The 20,091-nt window shown below is 35.3% G+C and overlaps 1 pseudogene; it reads left to right on the forward strand.

Moving 5' to 3' along the window:
- The first annotated feature begins 5,347 nt into the window (after positions 1–5,347).
- LOC105300793 overlaps positions 5,348–20,091 on the forward strand; it is a 56,711-nt pseudogene continuing 41,967 nt past the window's right edge.

Raw genomic sequence — 20,091 nt, forward strand, 5'->3', positions numbered from 1 at the left:
TTCATCCATTTGTCACATTTGCAAGCCTGTGAGATTCAGCCTTGCTATGGAGACAAGAAATCTTGGTCATTTGTTGTAGGGAGAAAAATGGATAAAAGTCATTTTTTGTCCAAAGTAAGGCAGCAGTAAGAAGGTCAACTGGGACTTGGTAGGGCGAAACCAAAAAGGGTTCCTTTAGCATAAACCATGCCTCCTTTTGGAAACCCTAGTGCTCCAGCGAAGTAGATAACACAGATGTAGGCAGATAACACCAGATATGAGATATGATCTACATTCAGGCTTAATGGACTACTAATATACTCAACTTGACCAGAGACAAATGTTCTCCAGAGATCCCCAGAGATCTGTGGAAACTTGTCTTTCTGGTAAGGGAAGGGAAAAAACAAAAAAGGCCAACATTTCTGTTTAGGATACAGTTTCAGCCATTTTTACATGTTGCCCTATCACTTAGCAAGTGAATTTAGAAACAGGGCTTGAAAGCTGCTTTATAGTTCTCAACGACAGTGGCTTTGAAATACATTTCAAATACAATTGCCCTTTACGCACTTGAAACCTAATGCCACATGGTAGAACTGCAAACTTGCCTCTGAATTCACAACGGTTTCCTAAACTTTGTGGCATTTTGTTTCTTTAAGTGGCCGCCATTTGAAAAGTACTGTGAAGATGGCTCACGCCATTCAAGTATTTTATTTGGTCCAACTAACTTTTTACAGGAAATAAAAAATACACGCAATGCTCGAGAATTCGCAAACAGTGCCGTGACAAGATCACAAGGTACATTAATGTTGTCATGGTAGGCACAGACAAAAATTAGGTTGTTTTATACTTCTTTTAAGTGTGGGTCAACACAGGACAAATAAATTGCTTTGACTCTGCAGAGAATTAATAAGTAGAGGTAATCCACTGCTTTAAATTCCACGAATCCAGAAAATTTATTTAACACCATGTAAAAATTTTATTTTTGATATTTCTTTCCTACATTTTTAATGGGGATACTATTTGAGGTTGATTTCAAGTTTTTATGTGGCTGTTGGGGAAAAGACACTTTGACATATAAAATTCACTTTGGATTAGTTATAGTTACTATATGTGATGAGCTGCCTGCCTCATGTATTTCTGATTGTCCCTACACTAACTCAAAAGGCGATTCTGTACTTTCATTCAAGCTCTCTTTAACATTTTGTTAAAAATATTATTCTGCTTGAGACCAGGCAGAGGAAACGCTATGGGGATTTCTCTTCCCTTTGATGGTTTTTATTCTTTTTTGTGATATCCATGATTTTTTTTTGTACAAATAATTTTTTTTTCGTACAAATAATTACAGAACAGACCTGCTAAACTGAGCTCTACTTTGATCTGAAAGTTCAAGCAATATTTGCATCCTATTTTACTGTCCTTCTAAAGGCCTTTGAACTTCTAGAATAAGTTCTCTACCTCTATACCGAAGCATATATTATCAAGTAACTGGCCTGGCTGCCTAATGGAGTTTGGTGACAGCCTTTAGTGTTTTGTGTTTCTAAGACTATAGGTTGTGCATACGGTATCCTATGGTAAGTCTGGGCCATAAAATTTGGGCTTATTGGACAAGCTCAGAGAAGTGGTCCATGCTTTATTTCATGTTGCTTTTGTATGTGTTCTTCTGAAATATAGTCATATGCATTCAGAAGTTGCTAGGGAACTGTTTTCACCATAATTATGCACTTATTATATTTGCTGGCCACTTAAAGGCAAAAAAAAATTGCTTTTGATATTCATACCACTATCCATAAGATTCAGAAAAAAGAAGAAAATGTGTTCTTCTTGGCCTGTATCTTTCCTCAGAAGCCTGGCCTCCAACACCCCCATGTAACTTCCTTTCTCTCTACTCACTTCTTCCTTTCACACAAGCTGTATATTGATTCTCAGGACAGTCTAACCACTGTCCCAAGTGTATTATATTCATCATCGCCTTCATGTCTCGCCCCTTGTGATTTCTTTTGCCTGCAATAATACTTAGAAATTCATGTATAGAGTGATTTACAGTTTAAAGTTACTTTTATATATATTTATGATAATATTTCGTAAAGGGGACAATTGAAAATCGGTGAAGTTTATTTGCTTAACGACACAACAGATTTGTCTAAACGACACATCAGGCTCACAATGTGGGTCATGGTAACCTGTCTCTGAGTTGAGCTCTGCTTTTAATGCTCTAGAATATTTTCATGTTTTTACTGCTTTTTAGTCATAACCACCCTTTCTCCGTGTGATTGAATTCCTGCCTTTCAGATACGGACTATATCTCCAATATGTCATAGCATTGTGTATTATAACATACACTATCTTGTTTGTTTCCTTGTTCATTCCCTGAGCTCTCGAGTTGGCCTTCCCTGTGTCAGTGCCAGTTATTACACAGGGAAACTCTGCTCTCCAGGTAGAGGATGTTGCATTCTAGGTGTTGATGGTCTACTGACTTATTCTATGTGAGTGACATTCATCTCCACTCCTCTTAAGCAGCCTGTCCTCTTGATCATCCAACTGAGAGCACACAGGGCTTTCCTGCTTCTGAGATAGTAAACCCCATGAATTAATTTTCTTACAAATCATGCAACATTAGATCTTTTAACTTCCCAACCTCATCATCTCTCTTTTTCCTTTTGGCATATCCTTAATTCTGCATTTATTTCTTGCCTTGATGATGAAGATATCTTGCTTTAGGCTCCTTTTTTTTTCCTCTCCAGGTTTGTCTTCTGTCAATCAACTCCTTACTTGCGGTTCTAGCTGTGCTGTCCAATCCCAGAGCCTTAGACACAAGTGAGTATTGAGCAATTGAAACGTGGTTAGTGTGACTGAGCAAACACATTTTTAATTTCAATTAAATTCATTTAAATTTAAATAGCCACATGCAATTAGAGTCATTTTAGACAGTGCAGCTATAGACTATACTTCCTCTCCAGGAGTTAGTCAAGGTACATACTATGTCAGGAAGAAGAGCTAAGGAGTTTAATTGTACAAATTTCTATTACCCAGCTCTCATCACTGCCAGTGTTTATTATGACTGTAGAAAAAGGTGATTTTAAACCAACTAGGTTGGTTTAAATGTATTTGCTCATTCACACTAGCCACATTTCAATTGCCAGCTCCCTTCAAACAGTCACAGTGGTAGTATTAACACCATAAGTGAGCCACATATCAAGTCCACAGAGTTGTGTGGGGTGTCATAATAAAGAAAGCAACAACACTATAATAACTAAGAATATAGCAATTAAGGGTCATATCTGTGAAAATCCCATCATATACTGCTTTGTAGGCAATGACTGTACCTATTGTGGCTAGAAAGTTCTTTTTTTTTTTTCAACTCTTTGTATGCATATCTTAAAATGGATATAATTTAGGTTTCTGAAAGTGCTATTTTCTGAGCCATTTTCACACCTAGTGTACAAATCATTATTCTCTTATAATACTTCTCTGTGGAAAATTGTCATGATACAACAGAGGTTCCAATACAGCCTATTTATAGGTTTTTCAGCTGCAAAAACTATCGAATTTTTGAAACAGTTTGATGTAGAATAAAATTTTCCTCCCCCTTGGTATCTTTCTTTATTTGATAAAATTTAGTATTGTAGATATTCAGAATGCACGCTGTAATCTTTGATCAAAGCACAACCTGCCCATTATTTAACTCTCATGGCGAGGGGGCTTCTGTTTTCTTTGGGCATTGTACTACAGTGGGACTGGACTCATTAGTGGACAACATGAGTCATTAACCTCATTATTGCACGATTGCATGGGCTCGGGGAAGGTACTTGAACCAAACTTTGCATCGAAGAGGCTCTTAATAATATCTCTGAAATAGGTGAATAAATTAATGATTTCTAAATATTCCTAGTTTGATGTTGGTTCAATAGAAGCAGCCTCTGCTCCTTGTCATAATGGGTAACTGGGAAAGTAATTGAATAATACCTTAATTAAGTTCCTTTTGGGGCACCTGTTTGTGATTGCTGCCTTGTGCCAGAATTATGGGAATCCAGTATGTAATTCAGAACTCAGCTACGGTATCCCAGCATCTAGCTTTGTAGTTTACTTAGAAATAAACTTTCCTCTAAAACTCCTTGAAGAATGTAAATATACTTTGTCTTTAAAAAGTTTTACCACAACAACTCTATAATATTTCAAACCTAAAAGAAAATTCTCAGAAAGACTAACAGATATGACTCTTAAAAGGCGTGTTTTTGTCATTTGGCTCCGAAGTATTTGATTAGCTTACCAGGGCCTTTTAATGTAATTGTATATGTCAGGGTTCTCCAGAGAAACAGAATTAATAGAATATGTATACATACAGAAGCAGATTCATTATAAGGAACTGGCTCATATGACTTTGCAGGCTGGTAAATCCAAAGTCTGCAGTGTGGGCTGGAAGCCTGGACATCCAGGAAAGACAATGGTGCAGATAAAGTTGAAATACTGCCTGCTGGAGAGTTTTTTCTAGCTCAGGGAGGCCAGCCTTTTTTTTTTATTATTTTAGTCAGACTTCAACTGATTGGATGAGGCCCACTCACATTATGGAGGACGATCTGCAAAGTTCACTGATTTAAATGTTAGTTTCATCCAAGACACCCTCCAGATTAACACATAAAATTAACCATTACAAGTTTGCTTTATATATATAAAACAAATATCTTTATCAATCCATCTGTCCATCCATCTAGTGTATACACACACATACACACAAACATATTCATAACAAAATAGAGGAAATATTCTTGACAATTACAGTCCTCATTTCTGTAACCGGTCACATGGTCATAGCTGGTATGTATAACTACCAGCTTCCAGTATCCATTCTGTATTCTCTTTGCTTTCAATAAGCACCTCAACTGGTCATGGTTCTTTTTCTGGTGAAGTGACCCATTTTATCAGTCCTAAAGAGTCTGGGCTGTTGGTAATCCAGCCTAAACTGGGCAGTTGTAGTTTTCATTGACTTTAACCACTAACATGGTGATAAGAGAAGACATCCTAGGAAATCTCCAGCATTGCAGACACACTCCTTCTTACGTCCACTGTGGAGCAGCAGTCAGGTTTCCCTTGGTAGTTGACCAGTCATCCTGGCCAGCATGTTAATTCCCTTTTTTGACCATTGATTTGAGGCTTGAGGAGTCCACAATGGCTGTGGGGAGGTTTTAACTTACTTCCAGTTCAATGGAGTTGTTGTGTCTCCTGGTACTAACATTCCTGCCTTTGGAATTAAGACCTCAAGGCCAGCAAAGCATAAAGTCATAGGGACAGGAAATAAAAATTTTGTTAGTGAGTCACTAGGTGTAATAGTGAGTGGTGCCACTACCATTTCCACCCCTTGATTCCTGGACCCATGAATTCTGGCTATGAGAGAGATGCACCACGTGTTGAATGCCGATTCAGAGCATATGCAGCCTCCTGGAGAACCTTGCCCCAGCACTGCAAGATTTTCCCATCAGTTGGCACTGTAATTGCATCTTCAAAAGGCCATTCCAACCTTATATCAAACCAGCTGCTTCAGGATGATGGTGAACGAGGTAAGACGAGTGCATGCCATGAGCACGGGCCCCTTGCTGCACACTGTTGGCTATGAAGTGCATTCCTTTATCAGAAATGATGGCATGTGGAATGCCATGACAGTGAATGAGCATTTTATAAGTCTATGGATGATAGTTTTGGCAAAAGTATCGCACACAAGGAAAGGAAATCCATATCCAGAGTACATGTCTATTCCAGTAAGAACAAAATGCTTCCCTTCCATGATGGAAGTGGTCCAGTGTAGTCAACCTATCACTAAGGAGCTAGCTAGCTTGCTGATCACCACAGGGAATGACGTTGTATTGGGCACTCAGTGTTAGTTTCTGCTGCTGGCAGATTGGGTGCTCAGCGGTTCTAGAACCAGGTCATCTTTGATGAGTGGAAGTCCATGATGCTGAGCTCATGCATCACCTCATCTGTACCACCATGGCCACTTCATTCATTGGTCCATTGGGCAATGGCAGGGGTGGCTGGGGAAAAAAGCTAGTGTTCATGGAATGTGTCATCCTACCCACTGGAAACATAGTCATCAGTATCTTTAAATCTAATCAAATTAGAAAGCCAATTCCAGAAAACAGAGAACCAATTCAGAAGTCATTTTTAAGATTCTGTTCCTCTAGAACCACTCTAAGACCACATCTTTATTTGGTCAGGTTTCTCTGGAGAAACAGAACCAATAGGATTTGTGTGTGTGTGTGTGTATGTGTATGTGTGTGTGTGTGTGAGAGAGAGAGAGAGAGGGAGAGAGAGAGAGAGACAGAGACAGAGAGACAGAGAGACAGAGAGAGAGACAGAGAGAGAGAAGGAGATTTATGATAAAGATTTGGCTCATGTGATTATGGAGGCCTGGCAAGTCCAAATCTGCAGTATAGGCAGGCTGGAGACCCAAGAGAGCCAATGGTGCAGATGAAGTCCGAAATCTGTCTGCTGGAAAATTCTTTCTTGCTTGGGGAGGCTAGTCTTTTTCTTTATCTATTCAGACCTTCATCTGATTGGATGAAGCCCATCCACATAATAGAGGGCGTTTGGTTACCCAGATTTAAATGTTAATGCCATCCAAAAGCATCTTCCAACATGACAAATTAAATTAGCTTTCAAAGTACCATAACTATGAAGAAGCCTTGACTTATACAAAGCTCCATAATTCTGAGATGAAACAAGGTATTTTTTTCAGAAAATTGTTACAATTCATTCATATTTGTAATCAGTTATTATTAACTTTTTATATTATAGGTGCTTTAAATGCCTAATCTCTTACTATTTCAGTAATTTTCCAATGCAGATGGTATTCTTATTTTTAATCAAGGACACTGAAGCTTCAAAAGATCACTTGATCAGTGAGTGGCAGAGTGAGAATGTAGTCCAGATATGTCTGTCTGTTCATGACTTGATGATTTGGAAATGATCAGTATCGGTACCCATGCCTATTTCTGTTGTTGTGCCTCTGTCTTCAGTACTGTATCCACGAAGCAAAGAATTCATTATATATGGATCTTCCACTCATTTTTCCTATTGAAAATTCCAGGCAAAAACACTATCTATAAAGAAAATGGCTGTTACAAGGGTTGGTTGGACAGATAATCATCTTAAAAAGGTGATGTTTTTCACTCCAGGGTGAGTTCCATCAGCAGAATGAGAGATGAAGATTTCCTGTTATTTATCAACATTTTACGTTGAAGAGTAAATTCTAGGTTGGTGGAGAGGAAAGCCTCTTGTTTAGGGTTTTTTGTAGTGGGTGATATTCAATATAACAGAAGCCTGAAATAATCAAAAAGGGTTTTTAAATATTCATAGGAAAGAAAAAAAATGTCTTACAAATACCTTGTTTTTTAGTTCACTATTATTCAAGTCCCTAGTAGCTTTTTCCATTTTGAGAGCTCAACTTTCTGACATGGCTAATTATTTTTGATACTTTGCAAATTAACATAGTTGAATTTATGGTTGGTAATCTTTGCTGTAATAATAGGATTCTTGCTGTTAATCACTTATGATGACAGGGAAAATGAAGGCATTTAAGGTATTGTGTGCCATATAAAAATGCTTTTATTAAAATGGTACTTTTTAAAATTAAAGTGAGGACTTTGTCTCCTTGTCTCCCCACCACTTCTGCCCCCTCCACACTTAATCACTTAGGGATAGCAAAAAATAGTTTGGCAGGCACTGCCCAATCTGTTGACTGCAGCAGATCGTCCTGGGTTTTTCTGAGTATAAAGTTATATCTAAAAGTTCTCCAGAAGCTATTTTTTTCACCCTTGAAATATATCTCAATGACAAGAAATTATCTCCTAATTCCTGTCCTTGAAACTTATGGATGAACCTGGAATATTTGAATTTTGTTAAAAGTCAGGAATAATCCTCAAGTATTATAGTCTTATTTTCATATTTCAAAATTACCTCTTAGTAACATGGGAAAAATTGTTATGTGCTTACAATTTTTGTCTTAGGAACCAATGGCATTTGCAATTATATTTAATTTATAAAGTCATTAAAATGGTGTGAATAAAAATTGAATAAACATAACTATAAATTCATAAAATCTCACTGGGCCTCTCTTAGACCAATAGTCAATATAATTTTATTTATTCTTTACTAATGATATAATTGTCTGCATTTGGATGAATGATAGCTCTCTTAAAATATCATAATACTGTAGAAAAGAGATATATTAACTTTGCCAAAGTATATTGAATCTTCCCCCCACACTCACCCCATCCTGATATTCAGTATAAAATGAATGACTTTTCTTAACGGTGAACTGTGTGTGTTTTCAAGATTTTCTGAGAGAGTTCTTACTCTTTTTTTTTTTCTTTTTTTACGAAATCATTTGTCATTCAGTGGTGCTTGTACATGGTCTGATTACTAATAACTTTATCTTCTTTCACTCACGGATTTTTACAATATGATATGAGAACTCACAAAGCTGCAAATGCTTTTCCTATTTGCTTTCATGGATTTTCATCCCCCCAAAATTTAATGCAGATAATCAGATAATTTTTAAATGGGCTCCTTGCAATACCACCTATTCAAAGAATGTACTAAATGTGGGGAATGAACAGATACTGTGAAGCTTATCAGTTCAGCTTTATCTTCTTCATGCTCTGAAAATTCTATTGGTGAAGGACTCTGGAAGGCTGGGCCAGAGGATGCTCATGTCTCTTTGCTGGTTCCAAGGAATCTTTATGAAGGTCAGCTCTTGATAAGAAGGAGTGGAGTGCTAGGTACGACACATCTCATAGCACTTGATTACTTAGCTTCTTAGATTAAAAAAAACAAAACTTATTTTTTTTAACTCAAAATATATGCCAACATAGCTAAGATAGTTTTAAGATCAGATATGAAATTTATGTTATTTAACTTAAAAAATGTTTCCCTTTTATTAATAAATTAATTCATTTTTCATTGTAAAAAATCAGAAATTATAGAAAAGCAGAGAAAGAACATTAGTGTCCCTTGTGATCACATCAACCATTGATAAGCATTTTTAACACTTCTGTATATCTCTTTTGAAAATATATAAGCTATATTGGAGTTATATGAAACTTTGGGTTACCTGTTCATTTTAGGAGCTGTTGACTCCCGAGCTGTATGTAAAGGACTTTAGCTGTGGGAGAAGAGTGGCTGGATTCCTCTCCCTTTCCCCATGCCTACATTCACACATATCACCAAATGCAGCCTTCTGAGTGGAATGGGAAAAGTGTCTGGTCTTTTTCAGGAAATTATCACTTATTTTCAAGGAAATTTAGTTGATTTCAACAATTGCCCTTTACTTACTCTAGTAACAAGTGAGTGGTGGTGATTATTGTTATTATTATTAGTCGTAGCATCAATATTTTTATTTTACTGGAAAGGACGTATGCCCAGATCATGGCTCTGTGGCGAATGCTTCAATATTCCTGCAGAAGGAAAGGGTAGAGTCTCTCTTCTAGTTATTTGTATCTGACTGCCTCTGCAGTTGTCTTATTAACCCATGTGATTTATTTTTGTATATACGTTATAATAATAATACTTTATGTAAGATTTAGTGGAATAATCAGAATTTCCTAGTTTAAATATTCTAAAGTCAAACAGTGTAGCAAAGGTGGGACAAGATGAGTGTATTGGTCAGGTAGGGCTGCCATAACAAAATGCCACAGACTGGATGGCTGAAAGAGCACATTGATTTCTAACAGTTATGGAGGCTAGAAGTACACAATTATGGTGCCAGCATGGTTGTGTTAATGGTGAGGGCCCTTCTCCATGACTGTAACCTCACATGGCAAAGAGGAAACCATTCCTATGTCTCTCTTCTTAAAAAGGAACTAATTCCATTTACGAGGGCTTCACCGTCATGACCTGATCTTCCAAAGGCCTGACCTCTCAATACCAACACATTGCAGGTTAGGATTTCAACATATGAATTTGGGGGGAGCACATTCAGTTCATAACATGAAGATTCCATAATAATGGAGAAAGGGTTACAAAGTCCTGTCCTTCACAGGGCTTATTAATACCCTGTGCATGTAATACCTTCAGATGTCCTCTGAAATAGGATGTGGTTGGAAAGTCAACAGGTATCCTATTACCAGGTGCTACTTTTGCCAAGTAAAAGAGCAAAACTTCATTCACTCATTTTGTAATCATATGTTCCTTCATCCGTACATTGAGTAATTATCTAATTGTCTACGATGTTCCAGGTATCTTGCTAAAAGTCTAGAATATAATGAGAAAACTGAGGTTTTCAATTTTCTTAAAAAAAGTAGGGTGACAATATAACGTACTTGAAAAAAATACTCAGATCTCAGTTCTAAAATTGATTGTGTAATTAAAATCTTGAGTATCTTTTGTTAAATGATTTGCATTTTTGAATTTTAACTGAGTAGTCATAATGCCTGCTCTACTAGTTATCCATTTGAAGAAGCAGATGAGGTAATGAAAGTAAGAGCATTTGCAGAATTTATGTTACAGCACAAATGCTAATGATTGTCAGGATACATTTGAAATTCATACAGTATTTATGAGATGCCTTTATAATATTTCATCTTGGAGACATCATTATTTTTGAATTCTTCAGATTGATGAAATAAACGAAGATAATGTTTCTAAATGACTTTCCTCAGTAGAAGTTTTCCCTCTAGTGGTTACTGTGGAAATCACATGGAGAGTTTCTAATGGTAAATGTCCAAATGGAAAAGAAAACAATCAAATTAAAAAGAATTTAAAAAACATACTCTGAATCATGGAGAAGATGTTAACTAGTTTTTTTTTTAAAGACTATCCAGTCAGATTTTTTAAAATTATATTACACTCAGTTTTTGAAAATGAGAAAAAATTCTTTGCTCCTTTATTATTTGAGTGGAAATGATGGTTAGGACATTCTAGGTGTGGAAGAGGCGACAGCGAAGGTGTGCATTCTCCATTTCATCATGTGCGCGACGATATTCAAATACGGGCTCTGACATGATTTTGCCTGCTTTCATGATCTTCTAGTACAGCAGGAATCACCAATCTTGGCTTCCTAACAGGAAGCTGAACAGAAGTTCTGGGTGAGTAAGCATACTTGGTCTTTCTTACAGGCACCTTTTAGGAAATCATTCCAAAAGAAAAAAAAAATTTAATTTGTTGGGAGGATTGATACATTTACAAAATCTAATCCCTCACACAGCCTGCCAGGTCTCCATCATCTTTCCCCTGCCTCCTGTCTTTCCTTTGCCCACAGTGCTCAGCTGGGCTGCCATATTCATGTCCCTCAGACACTGCCTACATGGACTTGCGATCCCCTATTCTTGTCATGCTCTTCATCACATCGCTGGCTCCTATGAGCTCAAACCTCACCTGCCTTTTCTCTAACCAATTTAGCAAAGTGAGCTTTTGACGATTAATCTTTGTCCCATCACCTGTTTATTTACTCCAGAGCTCTTATCACAATCTAAATTACCATGTAACTAATTTATTTACTAATTCACTGTCTATTTCCCTCACAAGAATGGAAGCTACATGAGGCAGGAGATTTGTTTTGTATTCACAGTGGATCCCAGAACCTAGAACAGTGCTTCACACATGGTAGATACTTAATATTGGTTGACACAATGAACAAACACATGGAAAATGATATTAACACCAACTAATTGGCATCAATTGTTTAAAAGTTTTATTGAAACATTAAATAATCTTTGGTGCCCTGTCTTAGTTGAGACTCATTTTTCATATTTGAAATAATGTAACTTCCTAATTTATTTCATACCGACAAAGTTTGTAAAAGGTTTGCAATTCTTCATTCAGGAGCTCTATTATAGAATTATGAAATGTAAACATTTGAGGAGAATGCTTTGTGAGTTCTTGTGCTAAACATGAACATGATGTTTTTATGTCTTTTTTTATTCAATTTGACACTACAGCTTATTTAGTGAGATATTCGATTTCTTATTCTGTATGATAAGATTTCATAAATTAAAATTGTTTTTCTGAAATTTATCTTATCCCATCTTGTTTTCTCTTCCATAAAGAGATAATCGCTGTTGACACTCACATACCTGGTTGACTTCCTCAGAGTCTTTTCCAGGCTCCATAAATGACTTTTTTTTAAAAAAAATCTCTTCTCAAATAGCTTACTTTTTATATCTTTCATCAGTTTTGATTGATGTTCTCTTTTTAAACTGCTCTAAACCATCCTCATACTCCTTTGTGGTTTCGAGCCCCAAAAATGTACCCTGACGCTCGAGGGTCCCATGTCTGGAGGCTGAGGCATCTGTGCTTATGTCTCTCAGCAGACTGCAATGAAGCCCGCGAAATACAGCAGTAGGAAATGTGTTGCTGGTGGTTGACTTTCCACTTTCCATCCATGTCTGTTGCCTACTAATGTGAACTCCTTGCCTCTGCATCTAAGAAACAGGTGGTTTTATTATAAATTTGTGGCCAAAAGTCTAAGACTCCAAAAATTGAATTTCGTCCTTGAATTTTCTGCTCTGTCATTGTCTCCATGTAGCCCTATGAAACAAGGATGATGTGCGTAGATTATAATACTGTTTTCCTGATTTTTTAAAGGAATTGTATATTTTTAAAGAATTGTACGCTCTCTAAATGTGATAATAAGGAGTCTATTCTGACTGACACACTGTGTGTGTATGTGTGTGTGTGTGTGTGTGTGTGTTTGTTTAAGGGATAATAGGTTTTAATCTATTGTCAATGAACGATAGGAATTGGAATAAAATTAATATGCATTTTATAGCTAGTTCTGCTTATTACAAGGACTTTAAAAATAAACAGATGAAAAACAGCTTATCATTGGCTTATTTAGGCTCTCTCCTTTTGCACTTACGCTTTCCTGCTTTCGTTACCATAGTTACTGGTTTAATCATGATGCACAGAACCATTTCTAATTACAGTATATGCCAGCACAAAAATTAATTCTTTGCATATCTTAGGTCACAAACAGCTTGTAGCTTGTTTTTAGGCACTTTATTACCACATATTCTGAAAAAGACAGTTGTACATAATTTTAAATCTGTTATTTTCTGCTATTTGTTATTAAAATGAAAATAAGTCTCTAAAGTGGATTGGTGTCAAAATAAGCAATACAAAATTTTTATAAGAGATGAAGTTTTATTACAAGTGCTCTCATTAGTATTATCTATAACATATTAATTAGTAGCAACTTATTGGCATTTGATATTCTTTTCCTATCAGAAAATATTACTAATAGGATGTTCATCATTTAGAAACCAAAATTATTAGACTGCTGTGACTAAGCAGTTGAGCCAGAAACCACTATTTGAGCTTTTATATTTTCTAAAAAATGAACAATTCACATCAAAATTTCCTTCATTGAATTTTTAAAGGCTCTTGGAGATCACTTAGTACAAACCATTATTTCTAATGTGTGTCAAACTCTTGTATACCAGGGACACTAAGTAATTTCTCCCAACATCATGCAGTGAGATGGAGGACTAGCCAGAATTAAATCTGGCTTCTTAGTTTCTATTCCAATAATCCTAATTGTATCTATCTAGTTAGAGCAGATACTCCCCCCCCACCCCCGCGCCAAAAAATGTTATAGGCATTTCCGTTCACTTTCATTGTTATTTTGCCAGCTCAGTAGCTGTTTTAAAATATCAATGAATTATTATCAAAAATGGAGATTTTAGAGTATAATTACTTTTATGTACATTTTATTGTTGATGTGAAAATGCTATTATTATTATTCTCATTTCAAATGTATTACCCTTCATTTCTGCCTTAGCAGAATGTCTGATAATCCAAAAGGCATTATTTTTTCCTCACAAAATTACAATATATCTTTTCCCCAAACCTATAGGTAAATGTTTTCTGTTAGATTGCTCAAAGTAAGTTTTATTATAGACTGTTGTGATTATGCTCTCAAACCTATTTGCATTATATTTACATTAGTTGACCTATACATTTTTAAAAAGCAATCAGTGTATGATGCTTTAATAATTACTCTGGTTCTAAAACCTCTTACGTATTTTTAAATGCTAGGCCACCAGGCATTCTCAATTTCACTGATAAAACTGGGAACGATCATTCAAAGTATATTTCTATTATGAAATAAAAATAAAAACTGGACTAGTGCACTATTGTTGATCTACCCTTGTTTGGCAGTTGTATGCTGCTGTGTTTCTACCTCAACTGGCATGGGATCTTTATAGCAGTGTGCATTTTCCCAGAAATAATGTATGTAGCCTGGAACCAGGCCCTAGGGTTCTGTTTGTGCTTGTGGGAAAACCTGTGACTGCCAAAGGATAAATGTTTTTCTGCCTGTTAAGACTGAAACAGATAAATGTAAAATAAACACATGAAAAATTTCCTACTACAGAGACTAGGTTCTTTTTCTAATTTCTTCTGTTTAAAATCATCATACTCTAGTTCCAGGTCAAGATACATATACACTCATTTGTAGTTTGTTACAAAATAAATTTTAACTCCCAATAAAACTTTATTCTGACTTTTTTTTAATCTGGTAGACTCATATTACAGTTAATGGTCACGTATAATGAGTATATTAATGTTGTTAACTGAGATATCTTTAAAATTAGTGAATTACGTAATGGCCATTTAAATAGGTGAAGAGTGGTCTCTGTTTAATTAGGGAAGACATTTATTGGCTTTTTATTTGGCATTTTTAACATGCCTGGCAGAATATGTAAATCAGCAAATGTAAATGTAGCTCTACTGATTTCAGAGAGGCAAAAATCTCTTAATTTGGATAACACTTTTTTTTCCATCAGGAAGAAAACAGGTTATTAAATCATTCACAATTCTAAATAATCTAGAAATGAAATTGTAGACATGATGATTGCTACTAGAGCTTGTCACCCTCCCCGCCAGGATTCTTTGTTATTTTTCTGGCACAACAGCAGCTGGGTGCCATTAGCTGTATTTGTTGGAACAATTTTATGTCTTCTTCAGAATTCATTTGGAATTCTGAGTCTAATTCATAGGTGTGACAGACATAATTTAGGCTTCTATGCAGTCACTGTCAATTGACAATCATAAACAAGGTTGACATTTTAAGTACAAGCACTTTTGAAAACAATAAGTAAATACAGAAGATTTTCTAAATTTGCAAAAATTATATAATATTTTAAAATAAAATGATTGAAGGTATGCCTGAAGTATAGAAAGATGAAACCTCGGCTCTATGTTATGCATTCACTTGAGTTAGAGTTATTTTTTACCAAATGTTTAGCCAATATTTTCTGTTCAATTTATTGCATAGTACTTTATGGTCTACTGATTTTAAAACTTGAAAATTTTGCTCTAATTAATCAGTGTGTTTCTAAACTTAATTCCATTAAATCAATAATATTGTACTTGTTCAATCATTTTTTAGCGAGTGTAATATATTCACCCTCCAACATCAACTTTAGATTTGCTCATTATGTTTTATATAATTTAAAACATAAAAATTTTACTGGGGTTTACTGATTTGCTAGATGAATTAGGGAGAGAACTGAGATTTTTCTATTAATGAGAATTTTAATTCAGGAATATGAATTTATTAGTCATATTTTATTCCTTGTATTAAGTATATTTCATGTTTTTATTTTTTCATGAATAATATATACATATATATTGCTTTTTAGTTTTTTTTTGGTATTTAAATGGAGATTTTAAAAAATTCTGAGTTTTCTACATATTTCTTTTCCTCTGGCTGTAGTTTCAGAAATCCAAGTCCTTAAATGGGTTTGGAGTGGCAGTAGGGAAAGCGGAGGATGTATACCTGGGCAAGCTTTCTTCAGTATTGCAAGGTAACTTCTTTTCTGTGCAGTAAGGATCTGTACCTTTGAGTGAGTAATTCCTGAGAACTGTGATAAACAACCAAATTCATTGGCTCCAAGGGATCTGCCACCAAGAGATCAAAGCTGTAGAATTTGGAAGGTGACCTGCAGTCTCAGAGATAAGGTGGACCAGTGAATCAAGGATAGTGAATTAACGCTGCAGTGCCCAAACACCGACTGTGCTCTTGGAACTCAGAATACAAGCACATTATTGAGCTCTGTGGAGTCTGTGCTTAGCACAATGCCTACCACAGCCAGTATTGTAGTAATTATATCATCGTCATTCAATTAATCAAGAAATACACGTGGAATTAAATGGATCTGAGAGATTATCATTCCTTTTTAAATAACAAGCAGTTCTTAATATCCGCTTTGGAATTTCATGCTTGGTTGTGACCTCTGAGCATAAGGTAGAGATTTGAGCAAATAAAACTTAATTTTATTATTATTGCTTTTAAGGATATACACTGAGCATTAGCTACTTTAGGCGACAATCTAAAAAAATGGAACCACACTTTATGGCTAACATAGTGTGAAGCAGTTTGTTATAGAGTTTGTAAATATGCCTGGAGACATACATGATTGCTTCAAAATTATAAATGGAAGGAAAATAAATTAGATGTGACAGCTTTATTGCTTTGCTGTTAAGTGATAGTGGTTGAAAGTATTTATAGGAAGTTAACTCTCTTTTTTATATTTATGTTTATCGAGATAGTTAATTTCAAACAAAAACCCATAAATTTTAGAACAAAGCATTGCTATATGCCCCCAAACAAGATAGGCACATTTTGGTGTTTGAACAGTATCTTTTGAAAATTATGATGCCCACATATTTGGAATGAACACCCACTATGTAATTTCTCCTACATCTTCAGATTTGGGTGATATCGTAGAGCAGGGCCCCCAACCTTTTTGGCAACAGTGACCGTGCTCCTATGAGAACCTAATGTCTGATGATCTGAGGTGGAGCTGAGGTGGAGCCACTGGGGAGTGGCTGCAAATACATATGAAGCTTCCTTCCCTTGCCTGCAGCTTACCTCACGCTGTGCTTTGTAGCCCAGTTCCTAAGACCATTATGTGCAAAACTTTGCGTGGACATGTTTTAATTTTTCTTCACTAACTACTAGGAGTGTAATTGTTGGGTCATATGGCAAATGTATGTTTAACTTTGTAAGAAACTATCACAGTGTCATACAAAGTTGTGCCATTTTACACTCCCACTAGAAGTGCAGGGGACTTCCTGTAACTCCACATCATCACTGTTATTAGAGATTGTCAACTTCATTTTTTATTTTAACCATTTAGAAGGTATATAGTAGTATCCCATTATAATTTTAATTGGCATTTCTCTGAAAATTGGTGGTGTTGAGAATTTTTCATGAGCTTATTGATTATTTGTGTATATTATTTTTTCAAGTATCCTATCCTCTGCCTGTTTTTAACAGAATTGTTGGTTTTCTTGTGATTGGTATTTGCATGGTATAACTTTTCCAATCTCTCACTTTTAATTCTATTTCTTTCTTTGTATTTAAAGTGTAGATCTTATAGAGAGCATATAGTTGAGCATGGCTTTTTTTATAGTCTGTCATTCCACATTTTATATGGAGTGTTTAGACCATGAATATTATTGTAATAAATAGAATGAGAGTGCTTAAAGTCCTTGCTATTTATTTTCTATATGTTCTATCTATTCTTTGTTAATTATTTAATTTTTTCTTGATTTCTTTTGGGTTAATTGAGTATTTTTACTATTCCTCTGTTTTATTTATTAACTATATTTTCATTTTTAATTTTAGTTTTTTAGTATTTGCTCTAGGGTTGACATTTCAGCTTATTAATCTACTGTCATATACTATATATCTCCATGTCTAATATAATAACCTTAAAACAGTGTTATAAATGTTATAAATCCAGAATATTTTGCTATTACTTTTGTTTTAAACAATTATCAATAAATGTTCAAAAAATGAGAGCACGACTTTAAGATATATTTACATACCTATCATTTCTGATACTCTTCCGTGTTTTATGTAGACCTTGTTCTATTAAGTATCTTTTTTTTTTTTGGATTAAGAATTACCTTAACTTTTTTTGGTAGCACTTCTTCTAGAAATGAATTCTCTAAGTTTTGATTTTATGAAAAAGTCTTCATTTCACCATTATTTTTGAAATGTATGTTTCCCTGGACATAAAGTTTGAGGTTGATGGTTCCCGCTCACCCCAGCACTTTACAAATAATGCTCCATTGTTTTTTGTATTGTATAGTATCTGATGAAAAGTCTGAAGATCTGATCTTTGTTCCTCTACATATAATGCGTCTTCTCTGGTTGCACTTAAGGTTTTCTTTTCATCTTTTGTTTCAAACAATTTGATTATGATGTACTTTATTGTGATTTTATTTGTGTTTATACACTGTGAGACTTGTTAAATTTTTTGGATCTGTGAATTTAGAGCTGTTATTAAATTTGGGGAAATTTTAGCCATTATATCTTCAAATTGTTTTTTCTGACTTCTCTTTTCTTTCTCAGGCTCTAATCACACTTGCATTAAACTGTCCCAGAAGTCACTGATATTCTGTTTTTTTGTTTTTGTTTTTTGTTTTTTTTTTAAGTCTCTGTGTACTTTAGTTTTCATGGTTTGTGTAGCTATTTTTTTTCAAAACTTTATTTCTTCATAATAGAATGGGCTGTAGGTCCATCCAAGGGACATTTTTTTTTTTCAGATATTATGCTCTCTATTTCTAGAAGTTCCATTTATTTCTTTTAAATCCTTTAGCATATTTATAATAGCTGTTTTAAAGTCCTTGTTCGCTAATTCTATTATTCCTGGTACTTCCATTATCTCTGGGTCTGTTGACCAATTTTCCTTCTGGTATTCACTTTTAGGAATATTTCATTGGATGTCAGAGATTATAAGTGTTTGGATTTTATATCTTCCATTAAGAATGCTGAAGTTTGTTTTAGCAGGGAGCTAGGTTATTTGCAGATCATCTTGGTCCTTCTAGTCTTGCTTCTAAAATTCTTTAAGGCTTGTTTACAGTTGTCTTTACTTTAGAGCTAGTTCAGCCCTCGTGCTGACATAATTCCCCTATGGTCTCTACTGTTTTCCCTCAGCCCTCAACAAGGATTGTCTGCTGTGGCTGATTAAAATTCAAAACTCTCTGTGCTTTGTTCAGCCTTTACCTCCCTGGCTGTTATTCTATGTAGAATAGTGATTTTAGAGCAAGATCTCTATAGCCCATTGATTGCTCAAGCTCAGACCTAACACTTGTCACATGCTTTTGGCCAAAGTATGTAACCTCTCTGTCTTAGTCTGGGTGGGCTGTTATAATAAAATACTATTGACAGAGTAGTTTATAAGCACCAGAAATATATTTCTTACAATTCTAGAGCCTGGGAAGTCCAAGATCAAGGTAGTTTATAAGCACCAGAAATATATTTCTTACAATTCTAGAGCCTGGGAAGTCCAAGATCAAGGTTGTGTTCTGCTAAAGGCCACCTTCCGAGTTGCAGGCTGTTGACTTCTCACTGTGTCCTAATATGGTAGAAGGGTCTAAGGAGCTCTTTGGAGTCTCTTTTATAAGGCCACTACTCCCATTCATGAGGGCCCCACCCTTATGACATAAGCCACCCCCAAAAGGCCCCACCTCCTAATGCCATTAGGATATCAACATGAGACTTTTCGGGCACACACCATTTAGACCACAGAACTTAACATGCTTTAATTTTTTCATCTGTAAGATGGGATGTATTATAGTACTTACATCACGGGGTTGTTGTGGGGATGAAATGCATTAAGACATGTAAAACCCATTCATTAAGAATATGTATGGCACATTGTGAGTGCTCAGTAATATTTGGAAACTATCATAACTTTTATATTCTTTAAAATAGGATACTCAAAATTATCATGTAGGTGTGCGTATGTTTATATAATGACACCTATATGTCTATGTTGTATGCATTGGTTATTAAAACTGAAGACACAGAATTTGGGTTGAGAGATGGAAGGGGAACCCTAATTTAGGGTTGCCAAATCTGAGTTTCAGATACATAACAACTAATTGTTTAATAGAAGTATGTCTCAACTATTTCATGGAACATAATTATAATATAGGATCATTTGTTATTTATCTAAAATTAACATTTAACTGAGTATCTTGTATTTTATCTGGCATCCCAAACTGCTTTTCATGAGCAGGGGAAGGATAAAAACAATCTTAACCCTCACATCAACCTAACCTGAGCCTTCAACCGTGGTTACATTAGCCGGTATTTATTGACTA

The sequence above is a fragment of the Pteropus vampyrus genome, unplaced genomic scaffold (assembly GCF_000151845.1).
Source record: "Pteropus vampyrus isolate Shadow unplaced genomic scaffold, Pvam_2.0 Scaffold8, whole genome shotgun sequence".
NCBI lineage: Eukaryota > Metazoa > Chordata > Mammalia > Chiroptera > Pteropodidae > Pteropus > Pteropus vampyrus.